Raw genomic sequence first — 6,000 nt, 5'->3', positions numbered from 1 at the left:
TTATATAAAATAACATGATTTCTTTTCCCATTTTTACAATCCCCTTAGCTGACTGTCTGTGATGCACTTGACATTCTGGTTTAATGCTCATTGAATGAGAAAGCTGTTTTCTTCCTCTTCTACCTTTGTGGAGAGGTTTTATGGATTGGCAAGAGATTTTATTTTATTTCTTTTATTTAAATTTTTCCAACAATTATAAAAAATTGGTTATCTGTATTTGTGTGTTCTATTTTTGGGCTCTTTATTATGATGACTGTAGCTTTATAGTACGTTACAGGGCACAGTCAACTTCAGCTGAGGCTCCCTAAAATTGGTATCGAACTCACAGTTTGGCTACTTGCCCCCAGACAAAAAAACAAACCACCAAGAAGTCAAATGTTGGTGAAAATGGAAGCTAGCTTTTATTAAGGAACACCAGTGACCTGAGGAGAGATGTTAGGCTAACCCATCTCTCCAGTAAACCTGAAGGAAAATGGCCAGGCTAAAGCCATCTCAAAGACTCTGGTTTACTGAGGGGTTTTTAAAGAGGCAGGTGAGGGAATGGAACATGGGAAATAAAAAGCAGAAGGGAGGAGATGTGAGCTGCAGGGACTCCGTGCAAGGAGCCAGGTACAGTCTCGCCAAGACTTGTCTGGTTTCTGCTCCTGTCCTTGTTATCTCATGGTCCTGCTGGAGGGGCGGAATCAGCACAGCTTTACTGATGTCTTCCTTGGTTTCCCAGTGTCTGGATAATACATGCAAATCTGCAGCTCCAGGCTGGCTGGAAAACAACTTTATGTTCATAAAAATAATGCCATCTTGCCCCATAACCAAAGTTCAAAATATCAAATAACCATGGGAAATGAGGGAACTCAGATGAAAGCATGCCAAGAAAAAAAACTTTCTTTAAAAAAATCTTTTAGAGCCCATGTGGCTTGGGGTCCCAACATCGCTTCAGTACTGCTCACTCCAACAGTATGTCTTGAAATGAGACAGTGTGAACCCTTCAACTTAGTTTTTTTTTTTCTCTCTTTTTGTTTTATCTGTTTTTCCAGAATTTTGGGGGTTATCCTTGTTCCTTTGCATTAATTTTTTTGTTTTTGTTTGTTTGTTTTGGGGAGGAGAGTGTTTGTTGCATCTCTATGTAAGTTTTAGAATCTGGTTGCCAGAATTTTGATTGGATTACATTGAATCTATAGATCAAATTGGGCAAAAATGATATCTTAATATTGAGTCTTCTGATTCATAATCAGATTATAGCACTCCATTTACTTGGCCTTTTATAATTCTTTCTCTGTTTTTTATGGTTTTTAGCATACAGATTCTGTACATATTTTGTTAGAGCTTAAACTGGGAGACCGGGCCGAGCGGAGAGTGCGGCGCTGGGAGCGCAGCAGCGCTCCCTCTGCGGGTTCGGATCCTATATAGGGATGACCGGTGCACTCATAGCGCTCACGGTGCGGCCGGTCTCAAAAAGGACAAAAAAACCCAAAAAAACAAAAAACAAAAAAATACCTGGCAGACCTATTCTCAATTTTGGGGTTATAATTGTGCTATCTTTTACTCCTTATACTATCTGTTTCTTCACTAGGTACATTCAATCTTTACCTTTCAAGAAATTTTATAATCTAAATTATTTTTATTACCAAATCAAGAGGAGTTTGTTATCTGCTGCACCAAAATGACTAAAGAGTCCCTTACACCAAAGTTTGCAGTGATAAAGATCAGTGTTTCTTTGAATGACCAGTCAAAGGTAACTGTGGCAGCTGAAGGAGCTTTAAGACCTACGACTCCCAGATAGATTAAAATTGCAAGGATTTATAGAGAAAAATCATGAATGGGGGTCTAGGTCATTGTGTGGGAAGTTGATTGGTTTGGAGTGAAGTCAGCATAACCATTCCTGGAATCTTGACTGATATTTTCCATGGTGCCTTAGGGTCCAGAGTGTACAGGCTTCCAAGCAGGCTTGTAGTTGCAGGTGGTTGCAAGAGCAACTTGAGATTGGCATCACAGATGTTATCTTAAGCCATAAGGCATTCAGTTAAGGAGCAAACATCCTGACCTTCAAATCTAGTGTTAGCCTAAAGAAAGTACATGTTTAACTAACTCTATTTTTTTCTTATTGCGAACAATGCTTTATTGCTACTTTGAGCAATCCAGCTCATCCTACTTGGTCAAGCAGTTTTTCTTTTGCTATTTCCGTTTTCTCCAGCTGAGGCCTGTTCTGACAGAGGTCAGAGTTACAGCTAGGGGAAATCAGGAGTCTGCCCCCTGGTTTAATTTTATTTCTATTAATTAACCTTGATATTTCTTCTTCTAATAAAACAGATCAATTCTGTCTACTAATAAGCACTTTATAACTGTAAAAAGTATTAGGAATAGCCCAATGTCTTTGAGTAGGGTGAATGAGGAAATTTTGTTAGATTCACGTGATAAACACTACATAGCAGTTAAATTGAGTAAAATAGATTGATATGCATCAACATAGATGAATCTCAAAACATAATCTTAAATTTTAAAAAGGTGGTAGAGCGATATATACAGAGTACTATTTATATAAATTAAAAAGAACCTATATAGAGGATAACACTGTAGTTTGTAGGTACATGCATTGGATGGGAAAGATCCACACGTAAGCCATAAGAGGCCTGGATCCTGGGAGAGTCAGCTAGAAAAAGAACTAGGAACTAAGGATAGTTACTTAGGTGTCAGTAATGTGTTTGTAATGTTTTGCTTCTTTTTAAATGAAAGTCTAAGCTCTGAATTATATATGACAAACATATTTATTAACTTTGGATATATTAAAGAAAATTTTGGAAATGAAAAGTATAAACATTAATTAGAAGTAACATCATTTACAAAAGACATGTGCTGAAATCTGAATAATGGAACAAAATGGTCCAGAAGCAGTTTCTATCACAAGGACAGGTCTGCATCCTTAAGAAAGAAACACATCAATGAAATAAAAAATTTTCACCCTCATCCCCACACTAAATGTTGTTCAGGAGTCTGTTTAGAAATTTGGAAACATATAAATAATCTTCTGTCAAGTCTACAACATACACCTGAATAAATTCTGGAAAGAATAAATAACTAATTATAGTCATCCCTCGGTATTCACGGGGGATTGGTTCCAGAACTCCTAATATATACCAAAATCTGTGGGCACTCAAGTCCTACAGTTGGTCCTGAGAGACCTGTGTGTATGAGAAGTTGGTCCTCTGTATACACAGGTTCTTGCAAATACCGTATTTTTGATCAAGAATTGGTTGAAAAAAATCCATGTATAAGTGTCCCCACAAAGTTCAAACCCATGTTGTTTAAGGGTCAACTGTATTTCAAAATAATGCCACAGAAAATATTTAAGAAAACAGGATTGGATATTTATTGGAAAGACAATTTTTTTCTAAATATAAATGCAGCAAGAAAATTCATAAGGAAATAGAGTGAATGAATTTAATTCCATACATATTTTAAAATTTGGATGTATTAAGTACCTAATAAGAAAATGAAAAAGCAAAGAAATGACTGGTGATAAGGTTCAAGACATGCTACCCTAAAAATATGGTATATTGACATTTGAGCAAACGGCAGAAGTAGAACAGTCATGAGACCCTCATTGGAGAGGTGCCCTCCCTGTATCCAGAGGAAAAGAGCATTCTTCTCTCTGAAGATACAGGGGCATAGAGAAGAGTCTGAATTAATAGGTCTTGCTAAGTTCTCCCAATTTATTTCCATTAGCTCAAACCCCCTTTTTTCACTCATACTTCTCCACAACTATCCATCTCTTCATTAAACCTAAGCATAAAAATGCAATTTCATTGTTTCTTTGGGTCCTCATTTCTGAAGGCTCCCATGTCATGTAAAATTTATAAGTAAATAAATTTGTATGCTTTTTTTCTTGTTAATTTATCTTTTGTTATAGGGGCTTTAGCCATGAATCTACCAATGGATGAGAAAAGAAATCTTTCTCCCATACACTGGGAAAATATTTATGGCAAATATTATAACTCATAAAATCATTTAGGCGTAATAGACACATATGTAAAGGATTATGAAAGCTGAGAACTTGATAACCCAATATGGCACCTTGGCATGCTGAGTATTTTAAGCTGAAGGAAATTGACAGTACTGCAGAAACTGGAAGGTCACTCTCTGGTTTTCCCCTGCCTTTCTTCCCTGAAGCATGGACATGAAAAAGTTTTCTGACCTACCTCCCCTGAAAGTAGGTCATAAGACCCTCATTCCAGAGGTGTCTTGCCCCCATACCCAGAGGCCAAGAAGAATCTGCACAAACAGACCTTGCTGAGTCCCCCCACTTATTACCATAAGATTAGCATAGTCTTTTGTCCAATCACACTTCTGCATGACTGTCCATAAAAGCACATGAGTCTCCCTGGGTCTTTGGGATTTCACTTCTAAAGGGTCTCATGTCATATAAAACTTATATTAAATAAATTTTTTGTGCTTCTTTTTTTTGTTAATCTCTTTTTTGTTATAGGGGTCTCAGCCAGGAACCTTGTGATGGGTGAAGAAAAGGTGCTACCTTTTCTGCCCTACAGAACATGACAGGTAATTCCCAGCAGTAAAACTACAATTTATAAACAAATTTAGCCATATATATATATATGTATGTATGTATGTATTCAAGATGCAAGTAATGACAATAATAATGTATAATTGTGAATATTAAATTAATTAAAAATGGCAATATGCAAAGCTGGTGAATGTTCTGTGAAATACATGTTCTCATGTATTGTTGGTGGGAAAAAGACACAACCCTTCTAAGTAATTTAGCCAGAGACTACAAGAGCCATAAAAATTCTCATAACTTCTTGTAGTCTACCTTAAGTTAATAACAAAAACACGAATACAAGCTTATATAAAATTATTCACTGCAGAAATATTTGTAAGGTTGGAAAATGGAAAATGGGAAGCAGTCTAACCAACAGCAATGCAGAAATAAGTTAATAAGCATAACGCATTAAAAAAAAACAGTAAAATTGTATGTTTTCTATAATTCTCTTCAACTTAAGATTGTATCATGCATAGCAATCTACTTAACTTGCCTACATGATTAGCTTGACTGTGATTTACTTAATCACTTCTATATTATTGCCTGCTAAAATTTTGAATGTTCAATGTTTAAGTTTAAACTCAATATTAGCATTTTAAGAAATCACATGTAGTATCTATAAGTGAAGATTTATAACATGTGAATGATTTCATTTCTTACTGCATTACTGGTGAGTGAATGATTTAATATACTAACACAGTATCTGTATTGTTACCACAATAACTGTCTCATAAAACAAAGCCACAAGGTGTTGCCTACATTAACAGCTTTTTCCTCTACCATTTGTGCCAACAGCAGAGACATTCCTTGCAGTAACCATGACTCAGCATAGCCCCTAGGCCAGCTATCATGAAGAGACATTCCAACAAATCCAGTTCCACTCCAAAAGTAAGGTCTGTTCCCCAACCAGGGAAAGCTGGAGAAAATGTACTGTTTCCCTGGTTTGGGAAAATATTTTCCATCTGGTTTTACTCAGTCCCAAACAAGTTTGAGTTTGGAGGTTGAGAAGCAGAGAGGATTTCAGCTAAATGCCACCACCGTTATCTTTCTAGGTATCCAATGCTCTACCCTCCAACTTAAGGGCTCCTGAGTGCCCTGGGGTATTGAAAGGGGGTTACCCGCACTGGAACTCAGAGAGTAAATTGTAGTCTGTAATGTACTTTCAAATACTTTAGCATATACATTTGATATATGAAGGTACTTCAAAAAGCTAATGGAAAATTGAATTAAAAGATAATACAAATCCTTCCATGAACTTTTTGAAGACCCCTCTTAAATATGTATGTGTGTATGATAGCTTTAATATACATTCCTAGGATGAACGGCAGCTCCAATCTCAAAAATACTCCAGGGATGGTTAGAAAGTAATCAAAAGTCACACTTCAGAGACTGTTATTACAAGAATTTCACCTACCTTTGTTTATCAACATCAGAGGTTGTGTTAA

This window comes from Galeopterus variegatus, unplaced genomic scaffold (assembly GCF_000696425.1).
Source record: "Galeopterus variegatus unplaced genomic scaffold, G_variegatus-3.0.2 Scaffold1051, whole genome shotgun sequence".
NCBI lineage: Eukaryota > Metazoa > Chordata > Mammalia > Dermoptera > Cynocephalidae > Galeopterus > Galeopterus variegatus.
This window is presented reverse-complemented; position numbering follows the sequence as displayed.